At 38.4% G+C, this 18,767-nt stretch overlaps 1 pseudogene; it reads left to right on the plus strand.

Moving 5' to 3' along the window:
- Positions 1-14,511: 14,511 nt before the first annotated feature.
- Positions 14,512-16,558, plus strand: LOC701494 (solute carrier family 39 (zinc transporter), member 1-like; annotated as a pseudogene).
- Positions 16,559-18,767: the final 2,209 nt, after the last annotated feature.

Raw genomic sequence — 18,767 nt, forward strand, 5'->3', positions numbered from 1 at the left:
AAATAGAAATTAACACAAAGCTTGGAAAATGGGCAAAATAAGATTTAGATAGACTTATTTCTCCAATAAATGAATATAAACCCTCTGGGGATGATGGGAAGGTTTTTCAGTTTTAAAAGATATATATATATATTTTTGTATATATATAAATAAATATATATCTTTATATATTACATATAGTATATAATATGTATATATTATATATACACAATTGAGTTTTCATTTCCTGAATGCTTACTGCTTTGTAACATAATTCTACAACTTTATTAACTAAACCACATAATCCTTCACATTTGCATTTGAGATGGGTAAAAAAAGCTAAACTTAAAGAAGCCAGATACAAAAGTAAAAGTTAAAGTGTATTCTTATAATCTTCAGGTAGGAAAGACATAGACATCAAAAAGGAAAAGAATGACTGATTTTGTCAAATGAAAATTAAGAAACAGTTCCATGCCCTCCAGAAAAAATACTTGGAAAATATGGTTGTTCTATATAACACATAATGAATTAATATCAAGAAAATATAGATATCTTATACACTCATATGAAAAGGACAAGCAATACAAAAGTAAAAAATAAGTAAAAGGGAAAGAAATACAAATATTGTGTTAACATACTGCGAATTGCATACATTTGAATGAATAGAAGCATAAAATATCATTACTTGCCCATCAGGTAACACCTAAGAATTAGTAATGTCAAGAGTTAGCACATATTTAGCACATATTTCTCATATACTACTGGAAGTTATCTAAACTGGTAGCAGCATGTACAGTCAGCTTTTAATATCCATGGGTTCCATACCTAAGGATTCAACCAAATGTGGAGTCAGGAAAAAAAAAATATTGCTTATGTGCTAAACACATACATACTTTTTTTTTGGTCATTCCCTAAACAATAAATTGAAAACCATTTACATAGCATTTATATTGTGTTTGGTATTATAAATAATCTAGAGATGGCTTAAAGTATATGGGACAATGTGGACAGGGGCTTGAGTATCCGCGAATTTTGTTATCTGTGAGAGATCCTGGAACCAATCCCCTACAGATATAGGTATGATTGTAACTGTGTTTAGATATTATACTAGTATACCTGGTATCTATCCCGAGAAAGACTGAGCACACAAGTGCACAAAGAGTCATGTAGAGATTAATTGCAGCACTTTTCTGAAAACTAATTTTGAAATATTGGAAACAAATTATCATGAGGGAATAATAAAATAAGTTATAAAATATTGATGCAATTGAATATATGCAGCAGCTATAAAAAGTTAAGTAGATTTGTTTGTATTGACTGACAAAAAAACAAGTAGAAAATTTTTCAGCTAGCTAACCTCCCAAGCTAAATATCTAAATTCCAAGTATTTAAATGAATTGACAAAAAGATGGAAGAATACCCATCAAACTTTTCAATGCTAAGGAATAGAGCAGGAATGAGGGGCAAGTTTGCTCTGTTTCCTTAGCTATAGTAAAACAAATTACAAAGAAAAATTTTAAACATAAAAATATTTTGAATAATTTTTAGATTTAGTAAAGTATGTAATGATTCTTAATGTTGCTATAAAAAGGTATGGTTTTCATACATAGATTGATACAATTCACATTTTGTGTCCATAATATTAGTTCATAGAACTGGAATGGCCTGGGATTCAGGAGGCCTGGATTCTAGTGCTAATTCTTGCAAGTTCCTTACCTGCTCAGCTGTCGTTCTATCATTTAAAGGGCATGGACTAGATGATCTTCAGTGTCTAACAACCACTTATTCTGTGATAATCTTGAAATCAAACAAATGTATTGAAGGCATTTATGATGACTTTCATGTCCATAGATTCCATGTTTTGGGGAAACTTTCAAATTCAAGTTTCTTTCCCCATTTTTTTTTTTTTTTTTTTTTTTTGAGACGGAGTCTGGCTCTGTCGCCCGAGCTGGAGTGCAGTGGCCGGATCTCAGCTCACTGCAAGCTCCGCCTCCCGGGTTTACGCCATTCTCCTGCCTCAGCCTCCCGAGTAGCTGGGACTACAGGCGCCGCCACCTCGCCCGGGTAGTTTTTTGTATTTTTAGTAGAGACAGGGTTTCACCGTGTTAGCCAGGATGGTCTCGATCCCTGACCTCGTGATCCGCCCGTCTCGGCCTCCCAAAGTGCTGGGATTACAGGCTTGAGCCACCGCGCCCGGCCTCTTTCCCCATTTTTTAATGAGCAGACTGATCACGCCATACATCTGTCTTGGCAGGGGGAAATTGTCGCCTTGATGTAATCATCCTTAACCAAAAAGCTTGGTAAGTGGCTTACCTAGAATAAGATACTGGATAGATAACGTAGGTAGCAAAGTATAATGAGAACGTAACATAATTTAGGAGTCAGACCGGTGTATATCATCTGTAAGACCTTGAAAAAGCTGTTGAAGGGATCTTAGCCTCATTATCCATATCTGTAAAGTGGAGCTAATACTATCTATGATTATATTCCTCTATGTATAGTAATAGTAACCATTTACTAAGCCCGCACTATATGACTGGCAATATATCAAGCACTTTATACAGTATCTAATTTAAGTCTCATGATAAATCTTAACTGTGGATGAAAGCCTAGTTACTTTGTGACTCATTATAGGAGAATGCTGATCTATTTTATATAGGAGAACAGGACTCTTATGAATGATGCCAGACCTCATTTTTGTTATCATGGGAATTCTCTGTGATGTCCAAATACAGTTTATTGCAGTATATCAGTGCCTGTAGCATAATAATGTTCCTTTAGTGCCAAATAATATTCCTTCAGGGCTGAATCTCATTCCTCTTGTTTTGTTTTAGTCACTACACCAGCTCTTCTCCCACTTCTCTGTTTATACCTTTGCTTGGTATTATAATACCTTCCAGGTGTGGTGGTTCATGCCTGTCATCCCAGTGCTTTGGGAGGCCTAGGTGGGACAAATGTTTGAGTCTAGGAATTTAAGCTTACATTGAGCTATTTTTCACGCCACTGCACTTCAGCCAAGGTGACAGAGAAAGACCCTGACTCAAAGAAACTTAAATTTTACAAAGCACTATAATGTAATTCTTTGTAAGTATTTTCACTTACTCGAAACGTTGTGGCTACATCGTATTTGCCAGCCATCATTTTAGGTGGGATGTGAGCCACTCTTCACTGTCTTTCTCCCCTACAACATCAGCCTCTTCAAGGATCTTGCTTACAGATAGATTCATCAATGTACAGAGGAAACTCTTTCTCATAATACTTACAAAACTATATGCAATTTTCAATTCCACCAAAATTGCTTTGTAAATGCAATGTCATTTCAATCAAAATGCTTACAAAAATTATAAACAACTAAATGAGGCAAGCTAATTATCAAGCTATCTAGAAGACAAAGTGCATAAGTGTAGCTAAGAATTTTTTTTTTTTTTAAACCGTGATGAAGAGGATAGACAAACAGGAAATATATAAATTGTGATTTAGACTGAAATTTTAGGAAGGAGCCTTCATGGGTTAGAAGCATGTCTGTAATCATGCTCACTCTAATTATAATTAGAGCTAAAGCAGCAACAATTAGGTCACTGTTTATGACATTTTCTTTTGCATAGGGTGGATAAGACTGGCTTAGGTTTTCTTAAATAGGGCATTAGAATTGAGACATTTATTTTTGCCTACCCACTCAAAAACTATTTCTCCTTCCTTGCGAAGGAAAATCTACTTTAGGTAGCAAATCTCCAAGAGAAGTGGCAAGTTTAGGGATGAAAGCCATCATAGTAATAGGAAGCTCTTCTCAGATAGGAAGAGCTTGGTCCTCAGGATATCATTAAAATGCTGGGCCACCACTGAGACCACCGACTTCAGGGATTTTTATTAAATAATCAAAATTATATGTGTGCTTAAAAACATTTTAGTCAAGTTATCTGTTACCTGAAGCTAAAAACATTTCTAATTAATACAAGTGATACAGTGGCAGTGTAAAAATAAGTATTCTAAAATACTCTTTACTTATTGAACATTTAAATAAGTAAATATACAAACGTTTGTTGATCTGTATGATAAATCATGTCTTTACTGAAAAATCATTAAAATTCCAGAAGTATATATGGAGATAAAATGTAGAGAGCCAATAGGTTAATCACAGGGATTAGCAGCAGAAAATTACTCAACTATAAACTGATTTCCCTGTTTTCTTCATAAAGGTGAATTTAGTGTTTTGAAATGACTGAAAGGTTCTTCTGAAGATTTACATAGCTCTATTCAATCATTTTTTTAAGAGAATTTAACTGTCTTTAGTTAAGCCAGGCATTAGAGAGATTTCCAAAAATGTAAAACTATTCTACTCTTCTGATTAAATTATGTTTTATTTGGGAAGATACATATATGTTTTAATTAAAATACTATGTTAACAGGTAATGAGATTACTTTTAGAGATAAATATGTTTAAAATTTCAGTTTTAATTTTTTTGCTGTGTTTTTTTGTGTACAAAAAAAAAAACACAACTTTTAAGTTCAGGGCTACAAGTGCAGGTTTGTTATATAGGTAAAATTGTGTCATGGGGTTTGTTGTATAAATTATTTTGTCACCCAGGTATTAAGCCTAGTACTACTTAGTCATTTTTCCTGATCCTGTCCCTCCCCCAACCCTCCACCCTCCAGGAGGCCCCACTGTCTGTGGTTCCCCTCTACGCATCCATGTATTCTCATCATTTAGCTCCCATTTATAAGTGAGAACACGTGGTATTTGGTTTTCTGTTCCTGTGTTAGTTTGCTAAGGATAATGGCCTCCAGCTCCATTCATGTCCCTGCAAAGGAAATGATCTCCTTATTTTTTATGGTTGCATAGTATTCCACAGTATATATGTACCACTTCCTTTTTTTCCATTGATAGGCATTTAGGTTGATTCCATGTCTTTGCTATATTCAATCATTTTAAACACACACACACACACACACACACACACACACCCCACAGATATTTGGCATTCAATGTATTTTTGTTTGTTTTTGAGACAAAGTCTCGCTCTTGTTGCCCAGGCTGAAGTGCAATGGTGCAATCTCGGCTCACTGCAACCTCCAACTCCAGGTTTCAAGCAGTTCTCCTGCCTCAGCCTCCCAAGTAGCTGGGATTACAGGCATGTGCCACCACACTTGGCTAATTTTGTATTTTTAGTAGAGACAGGGTTTCTCCATGTTGGTCAGGCTGGTCTCGAACTCCTGACCTCAGGTGATCCGCCTGCCTCTCCCTCTGAAAGTGCTGGGATTACAGGTGTGAGCCACCATGCCTGGCAGAATTTTAACAATTGTATACATCTGTATAATTAAGAGTCAAAACTGGATATAGAACATTTCTATCACCTGAGAAAGTTCTTGCAAAAGATAACCATTGATCTGATTATTACCATAGAAATTATTTTAATTGTTTAATTAATTTAACAATTTCAATGTAATTTAATCAAACACATTAGACAATTCAATTAAACATTTGGTTAATGTTCAAAGGGTTTAATTATCTTAATTGTTCTAGAACATAATATAAATGGTAATATAATGTGCATTTTTTTGTGTCTGGATTATTTTGCTCAACATGTTTATGATCCATCCATACTGTGTGTTTATCAGTAGTTTATTCATTTTTGTTGCTGAGAAATATTCCATCATGTGAATATACCACAGTGTTTTTATCCATTCTTCTGTTGAATGATATTTGGGTTGCTTTTAATTGCTGGCTATTAAGAATAAAGATGTTATGAATATTCTTTTTTGTTAATGTATTTATTTTTATTTCTTTCAATAGTTTTTGGAAAACAGGTGGTTTTTGGTTACATGGATAAATTATTTAGTGGTAATTACTGAGATTTTGGTGAGCCCATCACCTGAGCAGTGTACACTGTATCCAGTGTGTAGTCTTTTATCCTTTACCCCTACTTCCTCCCAAATCCCCAAAGTCCATTATATCATTCATATGCCTGTGTGTCCTCATAGCTTAGCTCCCACTTATCAATGAGAACATATGATATTTGGTTTTCCATTCCTGAGTTACTTCACTCAGAGTAATAGTCTCCAACTCTATCCAGGTTGCTGTATTTGCCATTATTTCGTTCCTTTATACGGTTGAGTAGAATTCCATGGTGTATATGTACCACACTTTCTTTAGCCACTTGGTCTATGGGCATTTAGCCTGGTTCCATATTTTTGCAATTGCAAATTGTGCTGCTATAAACATGCATGTACAAGTGTCTTTTTCATATAATGACTTCTTTTCCTCTGGGTAGATACCCAGTAGTGGGATCGCTGGATCAAACAGAAGTTCTACTTTTAGTTCTTTAAGAAATCTTTTTACTGTTTTCCATAGTGTTTGTACTAGTATACATTTCCACCAGCAGTGTAAAAATGTTCCCTTTTCACCACATCCATGCCAGCATCTATTATTTTTTGATTTTTTAAAATTATGGCCATACTTGCAGGAGTAAGGTGGTATCTCATTGTGGTTTTGATTTGCATTTCCCTGCTAATTAGTGATGTTGAGCATTTTTAAGTATGTTTGTTGGTCATTTGTATATCTTCTTTTGAGAATTTATTAATATCCTTTGCCCACTTTTTGATGGGATTATTTGTTTTTTCTTGCAGAGTTTTTTGAGTTCCCTGAGTCTGGATATTAGTCCTTTGTGAATATTTTCTCCCACTCTGTGGGTTGTCTGTTTGCTCTGCTGTAATCAGAGTGCAGAAGTTTTTAGTTTAATTAGGTCCCACATATTTATTTTTGTTTTTGTTGCATTTGCTTTTGGGTTCTTGGTCATGAACTCTGCCTAAGCCAATGTCTAGAAGATGTCTAGATACTGATGTTATCTTCTAGAATTTTTTAGGGTTTTAGGCCTCAGATTTAAGTACTTGATTCATTTTGAGTTGATTTTTTGTATAAGGTGAGAGATGAGGATCCAGTTTCTTTCTTCTACATATGGCTTGCCAATTATCCCAGCACCATTTGTTGAATAGGATGTCCTTTCCCTACTTCATGTTTTTGTTTGCTTTGTCAAAGATCGGTTAGCTGTAAGTATTTGGCTTTATTTCTGGGTTCTTTATTCTGTTCCATTGGTCTATGTGCCCATTTTTATACCAGTACCGTGCTGTTTTGGTAACTATAGCCTTATAGTACAGTTTGAAGTCGAGTAATGTGATGCCTCCAGATTTGTTCTTTTTGCTTAGTCTTGCTTTGGCTATGCAGGCTCTTTTTTTGTTCCATGTGAATTTTAGGATTGCTTTTTCTAGTTCTGTGAAGAATGATGGTGGTATTTTAATGGGAATTGCATTGAATTTGTAGATTGCTTTTTGGCAGTATGGTAATTTTCACAATATTGATTCTACCTATCCATGAGCATGGAATGTGTTTTCGTTTGTGTGTGTGTGTCATCTGTGATTTATTTCAGCAGTGTTTTGTAGTTTTCCTTGTAGAGGCCTTCTACCTCCTTGGTTTGGTATATTCCTAAGTATTTTATTAATTTTTACAGCTGTTGTAAAAGGGGTTGAATTCTTGATTTGATTCTCAGCTTGGTCGCTATTGGTGTATAGCGGTGCTGCTGATTTGTGTACATTGATTTTGTACCCTGAAACTTTACTGAATTCATTTATCAGATCTAGAAGCTTTTTGGATTATTCTTTAGGGTTTTCCAGGTATATAATCATATCATCACCAAACAATGATAGTTTGACTTCCTCTTTTTTTATTTGGATGCTCTTTATTTCTTTCTCTTGTCTGACAGCCCTGGAGAGGACTTCCAGTACTATATTGAATAAAAGTGGTGAAAGTGGGCATCCTCATCTTGTTCCAGTTCTCAGGGGAAATGCTTTCCACTTTTCCTGTTCAATACAATGTTGGCTGTGAGTTTGTCATAGATGACTTTTATTACCATGAGGTATGTCCCTTCTATGCCAATTTTGCTTAGGGCTTTAATCATAAAGTGAGGCTGGATTTTGTCGACTGCTTTTTCAGCATCTATTGAGATGATCATATGATTTTGTTTTTAATTCTGTTTGTGTGATGTATCACATTCATTGACTTGCATATATTAAACCATCTCTGCATCCCTTATATGAAACCAACTTGATCTTGGTGGATTATCTCTTTGATATGCTATTGGATTCAGTTAGTTAGTATTTTGTTGAGGGTTTTTGCATCTATGTTCATCTGGAAAATTGGTATTTTTTTTGTTATGTCCTTTCCTGGTTTTGGAATTAGGGTGATACAGGCTTCATAGAATGATTTAGGGAGGATTCCCTCTTTATCTTTGGGAATAGTTTCAGTAAGATTGGTACTGATTCTACTTTGAATGTCTGATATAACTCAGCTGTGAATCCATGTAGTCCTGGACTTTTTTTTGGCAATTTTTAAATTACTGCTTCAATCTTGTGACTTGTTATTGGTCTGTTCAGAGTTTCTATTTCTTACTGATTTAATCTGAGAGGATTGTATATTTCCAAGAATTTATCCATCTCCCAGATTCTCTAGTTTGTGAGCATAAAGGTGTTCATAGTAGCCTTGAATAATCTGTTGTATTGCTGTGGTATCAATTGCAATATCTCCCATTTCATTTCTAATTGAGCGAATTTGGATCTTCTCTGTTCTTTGTTAATCTTGCTAGTGGTCTATCAATTTTATTTATCTTTTCAAAGAACCAGCTTTTGGTTTCATGTATCTTTTGTATTGATATTCTTGTTTCAATTTCATTTGGTTTTCCTCTGATTTTGGTTATTTCTTTTCTTCTACTGGGTTTGGGTTTGGTTTGTTCTTGTTTCTCTGGTTCCTTGAGGTGTGACATTAGATCGTGTATTTGCACTCTTTTAGACTTTGTGATGTACGCATTTAATGCTATGAACTTTCCTCTTAGCACCATTTTTGCTGTGCCCCATAGGTTTTGATAAGTTGTGTCACTACTATTGTTCAGCTCAAAGAATTTTTTAATTTTCATCTTGATTTCATTGTTGACCCAAAGATCATTTAGAGGCAGATTATTTAATTTCCATGTATTTGTATAGTTTTGAAGGTTCCTTTTGGACTTAATTTCCAGTTTTATTCCATTGTGATCTGAGGGTATACTAGATAGGACTCCAGTTTTCTTAAATATATTGAGAATTGCTTTGTGGCCTATTATATGGTCTGTCTTGGAGAATGTCCCATGTGTTGATGCAAAGAATGTATATTCTGCAGTCGTTGGGTAGAATGTTCTGTAAATATCTGTTAAGTCTATTTGTTCTAGGGTATAGTTTAAGCCCATTTTTACTTTATTGACTTTCTGTCTTGATCACCTGTCTAGTGCTGTCAGTGGAGTATTGAAGTTCCCAAGTATTATTGTGTTGCCATCTGTCTCATTTCTTAGGTCTAGCAGCAATTGTTTCATAAATTTGGGAGCTCCAGCATTAGGTGTGTATATATTTAGGGCTGTGATATTTTACTGTTGGACCATTCATTTTATCATTATATAATGACCCTCTTTGTCTTTTTTTTAACCATTTTTTATTTAAAGTCTATTTTGCTTGATATAAGAATAGCTACTGCTGCTCACTATTGGTTGCCATTTCATGGCATGTCCTTTCCATCCCATTTCCTTAAGTTTATGTGAATCCTTAGGTGTTAGGTGAGTGTCTTGAAGACAGAAGATACTTGATTCATGGATTTTTATCCATTATTCCATTCTGTATCTTTTAAGTGGACCATTTAGGTCATTTGCTTCAATGTTCGTATTGAGATGTGAGGTACTGTTCTTTTTATCATGTTAGTTGTTGCCTTAGTACGTTGTTTTTTTTGTTTGATTGTTTGTTTGTTTGTTTGTTTCTGTTGTGCTGTTTTATAGGCCCTGTGAGATTCATGCTTTAAGGATGTTCTATTTTGATAGATTTTGAGGTTTTGTTTCAAGATTTAGAACTCCTTTTAGCATTTCTTGTAGTGCTGGCTTAGTAGTGGTGAATTCTCTCAGCATTTGTCTAAAAAATACTTTATCTCTCCTTCATTTATGAAGCTTAGTTTTACTGGATACAAAATCCTTGGCTGACAATTATTTTGTTCCAGGAGGCTGAAGATGGGACCCTAATCCCTTCCGTCTTGTAAGGTTTCTGCTGAGAAGTCTGCTGTTAATCTGATAGGTTTTCCTTTAACGGTTATCTGATGCTTTTGTCTCACAGCTCTAGAGATTCTTTCCTTTGTCTTGACTTTAGATAACCTGATCACTATGTGCCTAGGTGATGATCTTTTTGTGATTAATTTCCCAGGTGTTCTTTGAGTTTGTATTTGGATGTCTAGATCTCTAGCAAGGCCAGGGAAGTTTTCCTCAATTATTCCTTCAAATAAGTTTTCCAAACTTTAAATTTCTCTTCTTCCTCAGGAACATCAATTATTCTTAGGTTTGGCTGTTTAACATAATCACAAACGACTTGGAGGCTTTGTTTATTTTTTGAAATTATTTTTTATTTGTCTTTGTCTGATTGGGTTAATTGGAAAGCCTCAACTTTGAGCTCTGAAATTCTTTCTTCTACTTGTTCTAGTCTATTGTTGAAACTTTCCACTGCATTTTGTATATCTCTGGGTGTCTTTCATTTTCAGAGGTTGTGGTTATTTTTTTTCTTTATAATATCTATTTCGCTGGAGAAATTTTCATCTATATCCTCTGTTGTTTTTTCAATTTCTTTGCATTTTTTTTTAACCTTTCTCTGGTATCTTCCTGAGTAGCTTGATAATCAACCTTGTTAATTCTTTTTTTTTTTTTTTTTGAGACAGAGTCTCGCTCTGTCACCCAGGCTGGAGTGCAGTGGCACGATCTCGGCTCACTGCAAGCTCCACCTCCCGGGTTCACGCCATTCTCCTGCCTCAGCCTCCCGAGTAGCTGGGACTACAGGTGCCCGCCACCATGCCTGGCTAATTTTTTGTATTTTTAGTAGAGATGGGGTTGTTAATTCTTTATCTGGCAATTCAGAACTTTCTTCTTGGTTTGGATCCATTGCTTTGGGGAGCTAGTGTGATCTTTTGGGGGTACTATAGAAATCTGTTTTGTCATATTACCAGAATTACTTTTATGGTTCCTTCTCACTTGTGTAGACTAATTCAGTGAAGGGTTCTGAAACTCAATGTCTGTTGTTCAGATTCTCTTGTCCCACATGGTGATCCCTTGATGTGGTACTCTCTGCCTTTGCCTATGGATGGGGCTTCCTGAGAGGTAGACTGTAGTGATAGTTATTGCTCTTCTGGGTCTAACCACCCATCAGGGCTACCAGGTTTTGGGCTGGTGCTGGAGGATGTCTGCAAAAAGTCCTGTGATGTGATGCATCTTCAGGTCTCCCAGCCATGGATACCACCACCTGCTCTGGTAGAGGTGACAGGGAAGTGAAGTTGACTCTGAGAGTCCTTTGCTGTAGATAGGTTTAGGGTGCTGGCTTTCTTGAATGCTAATTATGCTACTGGTGAAGTTGTCATGTGGACATATTCAGGACCTCTGGTTAGCCAAGATATTGCAGACAGTGGAATTTAAGTGTTATCGTCTCCTTCCTGGGATCAGGGTTGTTCTGTCTTGAGTTGCTATAATGTTCTGAGTTGGTTGGCCTCCAGCCAGAAGATGGAATATTCAGGAGAGCACCAGCTATGATAGTTGTAGAAGGCTCTAGGATTGACCTAAGATGACCAGGGTAACTATTTTGGTTTCTCAGGTGATGGGCAGGGCCATAAAGCTCCCAGGAGTTTCTTTGTTTTGTGTTTGGCTACCAGGGTGGGTAGGGAAATACCATCAGGTGTGGTCAGGGTTAGACAGGTCTGGGCTCAGACCCTCTCCTTGGGCTGTACTTGCTGTGGCCACTGTAGGGGATAGGGGAGTGGTTCTTAGGCCAATGGGGTTATGTTCTAGAGGGGATCTTGGCTGCATCTGCTGTGTCATATAGTTCACCAGAGAAGTGGGGGAAAGCTGGTAGAGAGAGGCCTCACCCAACTGCCATGCAGTTGGTGAGGCTGCTCTCGCTCCCCTTGTCCCCACTGTGTAGACCTTGCTCCAGGTCCTGAGCTACCCTGCTGAAAAAGCAAGCTTGGCTTTTGGACTTCGTCCCTCCCCATCTGCCCAGTCTGTTGGCTGCAGCTCCTATGCTTCTTCCCTCACTCACCTGTATCCATAGTAGCTCCCGCTCATCCCACAGACTTCACTCAAGAAAATTTTTGCCTAGCCAAAACCACTACCAATTTCAGTTGGGAGCTTCCTTTGTCCCACGACCATGAATTAGCTCTCCGAATTTCACTGACTGATTTTCCCAAGGGTTACTGTGAGACATAGTCAGGCATGGCTTTGGGGGGCTTGAGCTGAAGACTGGGAGTACCTTCAAGGTACTTCCTGCTGATACCTCTACTGTTATATTTCTCACAAATCCTTAATCCATTTCTTCTCTAGGTAAGGGTAAATCTTTCCTGTGATCCGGATTTTCAGATTCTCTGGTAGGGATGTGTGTTTGGCAGTAGGTTTTCCCCATCTCACACTTTGGGAACTCAGCTTTTTGTCTGTTTCAAGGAATTTGCAGTTGCATTCTGGTTCTTTCAAAGGATCTGCGAATTTGTTCAGTTTTCCTGGTACATTCCTGCAGTGGTTCTTTGTGCAAAAGACCATGATGTGAGTCTCCACACTGTTCTGTCTGTCCATGTGGGAGCTACACATTAGCCCTGTCTCCTATCTGCCATCTTCCTCTCCTCAATTTATTTTTTTAATTGACAAATAGAAATTGTATATATTTATCATGTACAACATGATGTTTTGAAATATGTGTACCTTGTGGAATGGTTAAATCAAGCTAAATAATACTTGCATTACCTCACACCCTCACCATTTTTTTGTGGTAAGGACACTTAAAATCTACTCTCTTAGCAATTTTTGAAAATACATTGTTTTTGAAATACAGAAATACATAGTTATTAACTATAGTCACCATGTTGTACAATGTATCTCTTGAAGTTATTTCTCCTATCAAAATGAAAGTTTGTATCCTTTGACCAATGTCTCCTCAATCCTTCCTCCCCCAGAGCCCCTGATAACCATCTTTCTACTCTCTACTTCAATGACTTCAAGTTTTTTAGATTCCACATACAGGTGAGATCATGTGGTATTTGTCTTTCCATGCCTGGCTTACTTCACTTAACATGTTTTCCAGGTTCATCGACGTTGTCACAAATGACACAATTTTCTCATTTTTAAGGCTGAATAATATTGCATTGTGTGTGTGTATATATATAACATTTTCTTTACACATTCATCTGTTGATGGACACTTAGGTTGATTCTATATGAAAAAAATGGGAATGCATATATCTCTTTGACATACTGATTTCATTTTCTTTGTATATATACCCAGAAATGAAATTTTTGGGATCATATAGTGGTTCTATTTTTAATTTCTTAGGATAAGAACCTCCATATTGTTTTCCATAATAGTTGTATTAATTTATGTTTCCGCCAACAGTGTGCAAGAGTTCCCTTTACTCCACATCCTAGGCAACATATATTTTTCATCTTTTTGATAATAGCCATTCTAGCAGGTGTGAGGTGATATCTCATTGTGGTTTTAATTTGCATTTCTCCGATGATTAGTGATATTGAGCATTTTTTCATATAACTGTTGGACAGTTGTATGTCTTCTTTTGAGTAATGTCTGTTCAGGTCCTTTGTACATTTTTAAATCTGGTTATTTGTGTGTGTGTGTGTGTGTGTGTTTTTTTTTTTTTTTTGAAATTTGATTTGTTTGAATTCATTATGTATTTTGGATACTAACCTCTAATAAGATGTATGATTTGTAAATATTTTCCCTCATTCTGTGGGTGTTCTCTTCACTCTGTTGATTTTTTCATTGGCTATGCAGAAGCTTTTTAATTTGATGTAATCCCATTTGTCTATTTTGGGGCAATATTAAAAAAATATTGTCCAGTCCAATGCTATGTAACTTTTCCCCTATGTTCTTTCTTGTTAATTTCGTAGTTTCAGGTCTTATGTTTAAGTTTTAAATTCATTTTGATTAGACTTTTGTATGTGGTATGAGAGAAGGGACTAAGTTTATTCTTCTGTGTGAGAATATTCAGTTTTCCAAAAACCACTTATTTAAGAGATTGTCTTCCCCTGTTGTTTGTTCTTGGTACCTTTGTCAAAAAATCAATTGACCATAAATGTCTGAGTTTATTTCTGGGCTTTTTATCCTGTTCCATTGGTCTATGGATTTATGTGCCCATTTTTATGCCAGTACCATGTTGTTTTGACTACTACAGCTTTGCAGTATACTTTGAAGTCAGGTAGTGTGATGTTTGTTTTGTTTTTGTTTTTTCTCAATATTGCTTTAACTATTTGTGGTGAGCATTCAAGTATAAATGTATTTTTTGTGTATATGTATATGTATGTGTATATATATATATACACACACACACACACACACACACACACACACGCTAATTTCCTTTGGGTAAATACCTAAGAGTAGTATTTCTGGGTCATATAGTAGATATAGCTTGAACTTTAGAAAACTTAGTTCAGGAGACCATGTAGTGAGACCCTCGCAAGGTCTGAGAGTCACTGGAGCTACCAGCAGCACCATGGGGCCCTGGGGAGAGCCAGAGCTCCTGGTGTGGCACCCAGAGGCAGTAGCTTCAGAGCCTCCAGTGCCTGTGGGGCTGGAGGTGAAGTTGGGGGCCCTGGTGCTGCTGCTGGTGCTCACCCTCCTCTGCAGCCTGGTGCCCATCTGTGTGCTGCGCCAGCCAGGATCTAACCATGAAGCCTCAGCTTTCCGCCAGAAAGCGCTGAGCCCAGTAAGCTGTTTTGCGGGGGGCGTCTTTTTGGCCACCTGTCTCCTGGACCTGCTGCCTGAATACTTGGCTGCCATAGATGAGGCCCTGGCAGCCTTGCACGTGATGCTCCAGTTCCCGCTGCAAGAGTTCATCCTGGCCATGGGCTTCTTCCTGGTCCTGGTGATGGAGCAGATCACACTGGCTTACAAGGAGCAGTCAGGGCTGTCACCTCTTGAGGAAACAAGGGCTCTGCTGGGAACAGTGAATGGTGGGCCGCAGCATTGGCATAATGGGCCAGGGATTCCACAGGCGAGTGGAACCCCAGCAAGCCCCTCAGCCTTGCGTGCCTGTGTACTGGTATTCTCCCTGGCCCTCCACTCTGTGTTTGAGGGACTGGCGGTGGGGCTACAGCGAGACCGGGCTCGGGCGATGGAGCTGTGCCTGGCTTTGCTGCTCCACAAGGGCATCCTGGCTGTCAGCCTGTCCCTGCGGCTGCTGCAGAGCCACCTTAGGGCACAGGTGGTGGCTGGCTGTGGGATCCTCTTCTCATGCATGACACCTCTAGGCATCGGGCTGGGTGCAGCTCTGGCTGAGTCGGCAGGACCTCTGCACCAGCTGGCTCAGTCTGTGCTAGAGGGCATGGCGGCTGGCACCTTTCTCTATATCACCTTTCTGGAAATCCTGCCCCAGGAGCTGGCCAGTTCTGAACAAAGGATCCTCAAGGTCATCCTGCTCCTAGCAGACTTTGCCCTACTCACTGGCCTGCTCTTCATCCAAATCTAGGGTGTTTCAAGAGAGGGGCAGGGGAGATTGATGATCAGGTGCCCCTGTTCTCCCTTCCCTCCCCCAGTTGTGGGGAATAGGAAGGAATGGGGAAGGGAAGTACTGAGGACCAAAAAATTCTCTGGGAGCTAAAGATAGAGCCTTTGGGGCTATCTGACTAATGAGAGGGAAGTGGGCAGACGAGAGGCTGGCCCCAGTCCCAAGAAACAAGAGATGGTCAAGTTGCTAGAGACATGATCAGGGGACATTAGGATTGGGGAAGACACTTGACTGCTAGAAGCAGAAGTTGGACACTATACATAAGGACAGGCTCACATGGGAGGCTGGAGGTGGGCACCCAGCTGCTGTGGGACAGCTATGTAGAGGTCATAAACCTAGAGTCAGTGTCCTGTTGGTCCTAGCCCATTTCAGCACCCTGCCACTTGGAGTGGACCCCTCCTACTTTTCTTAGCGCCTGCCCTCATATCTATCTCCCTCTTCCCGTCTCCCAGGGGACTAGTGCCAAATGGTCTCTCCCTGCCAATTTTGGTATCTTCTCTGGCCTCTCCAGTCCTGCTTACTCCTCTATTTTTAAAGTGCCAAACAAATCCCCTTCCTCTTTCTCAAAGCACAGTTATGTGGCACTGAGCCCTACCCAGCACCTCAGTGAAGGGGTCCTGCTTGCTCTTTATTTTGGTCCTGGATCCTGGGGTGGGGCAGAAATATTTTCTGGGCTGGGGTAGGAGGAAGGTTGCTGCAGCCACCTACTGCTACTGTACCCTAGGAATATGGGGACATGGACATGGTGTCCCATGCCCAGATGATAAACACTGAGCTGCCAAAACATTTTTTTAAATACACCCGAGGAGCCCAAGGGGGAAGGGCAATGCCTACCCCCAGCGTTATTTTTGGGGAGGGAGGGCTGTGCATAGGGCCATATTCTTTAGAATCTATTTTATTAACTGACCTGTTTTGGGACCTGTTACCCAAATAAAATATGTTTCTAGACAAAAAAAAAAAAAAAAAAGAAAAAAGAAAACTTAGTTCAGTCATTTGCAGTTCCACCAACAATGTTTGAGAGTTTTGGTTGCTTCACATACTCCCAAAACACTTGATTTATCTGCTTTTTTTATTTCGGACATTCTAGAGGGGATGAAGTAGTATCTTTTTGTGACTTTAATTTTCATTTTCCCTGAAGATTGACATTGTTAAACACTTTTTTAGGTGCTTATTGGCCATTCTTATATGTCCTTTTATAATATATCTGCTTGAGTCTTTTGCCCATTTTTAATGGGATTGTTATCTTTTTAATATTAACTTGCAGGAGCTCTTTATAGTGGCTGGATATGACTATGTCATATACAGGTATAGATTTTGATATTCGTCTCTCAGTTGGTAATGGTAATGTGAAACCTAAATCTTGCAGAGTGTAAAAATGACTTGCTAGTAGGGGGCAGCAATAAAAGCAAGTATGTTTCATTCTTTTCAAGTTTTTCTGGAAAAGTAATTTTTGAAGTAGAAAGGGAAGACAATTTAGTTCCTAGATACACAAGGATTACAACAAAAGTAGTTTAACTTCTCTAAACCTCGGTTTATCATTTGTAAAATATATTTAAAGTCCCTTTGAGTTTCAAAAAGTGACAGAGTTGTTCTGAAGCAGGGAGTCATCCAATTGGTATTAGCATCGGATGTCATAGACTGCATGTGAGTATGATGCTGCCATTCAACTTTATTATCCAGACATTGTTACTCTTATTTTGGTTTTACAGATTCAAAATGCAGATTCTTCATGCAATGTCGTTTTTCTGAACAAGCATGCAGAAAACCCTTCGTTAAAACACTTCTGGGGACTTTTAAACCTAACTATTGTCCAGTATTTTAACTTAACTTTCTATTTTGCCCTAGGGGAGAACAGTTAGGGTGAAAAAGTGAAATGGTTTTTGCCTTCATTGGGTCCAGGCGCTAGTTGCCCCTGGGATGATAAAGCTTGACCCTCAGTCACTAAGGATTTCCCAAGGGAAACCCATCACTGAAACTTACCAATAGCATGCACTTCTGCCTGCACCTCAGTAAAGGCTGGAAATATAACTCCCCTAACACTCCTGGATTCTTTTCTGTGCTTGACAATGGCCCCCAAGGGAGATTCTTGTGAGACAGTGCCTGTCCAGAGAGAAAGGATGATGTAATTAGAGCCCTGGACAAGGAAATATAGGACTTTAGGTCCCCTTATTTTCTACTACAAAGAGTAACTCAGCTAAAGACGTCGGGACTCACTGTTATGGTCAGAAGGGGCTGGGGATAAAGCAGATTTCAGAGGATGGTGAGGAGAATTGAAAATTATTATAAACCAGTGTAGCAGGGTCATCTGTGGAGATTTCAAAGTCTGCCTTATTCTTGCTGCAGTAGGAGATAGGAAAGATAGGAGAATACTTTTTATTTCCATGCCCCACTCTGGCAAGAAGAGTCAATACTGTGTTTTAAAACCTAGGTTCTTCTAAGCTCCATCTCCAGAAAAGAAAACAGCTAATGTCTGTGTTTTACGTGGCCCAGAAAGAAACTCCTTGGCCAGGACTTTGCTGGGACTGTTAGGCCTCTAGTGGAATAGAGCTTGAGCTTCCCAAAGGAGAGGGGATGTAGAGAGGCTGAGGCTCAGACAAAAATTGATAAATGGCTCTTTAATCACATTTTCTGGACTTTATAAATTCCAGATCACATGACTGAGATCAGATTTTCTATTGGCCTTAGCCCGATGCTTTGGGTTTACAAAAATATCATATTAGTCATACAACCAGTTTTAATTGGTTACACAAATAATTCTGAAGTGGCTAGGATTGAGATCTACTCTCTATGGAAGATGCTTCAGTTCTGGGGCTAGCTCTGGCCATGTATTCTTTCTAACAGGATATCAATAGCCATAGTCACTCCATTTCTCAGAGAGAGAGAGAGAGAGAGAGAGAGGAGAGAGAGAGAGTTGTGCCCCATCTGTGGGTGCTGCTTGGATTCATGTTGATGGTGTTAATAATAATCTTTTCAAATTGCACAGTTGGTCTTGTTAAAGAAAAAATTATCCTGACACTTGTTAAAATAGTAAGGAAGAATTTATTCAGGGCTACTGTGATAGATGGCAAGACTATTACAATAGGGGAGAGATTGGGTTCAATTTCAAATACCCGTTGAGCGTACTAATCAAAAAATTCAAAATCAGAAATGCTTTGAAATCCAAAACTTTCTGAATTCCAACAGAATGC

This window comes from Macaca mulatta, chromosome X (assembly GCF_049350105.2).
Source record: "Macaca mulatta isolate MMU2019108-1 chromosome X, T2T-MMU8v2.0, whole genome shotgun sequence".
NCBI lineage: Eukaryota > Metazoa > Chordata > Mammalia > Primates > Cercopithecidae > Macaca > Macaca mulatta.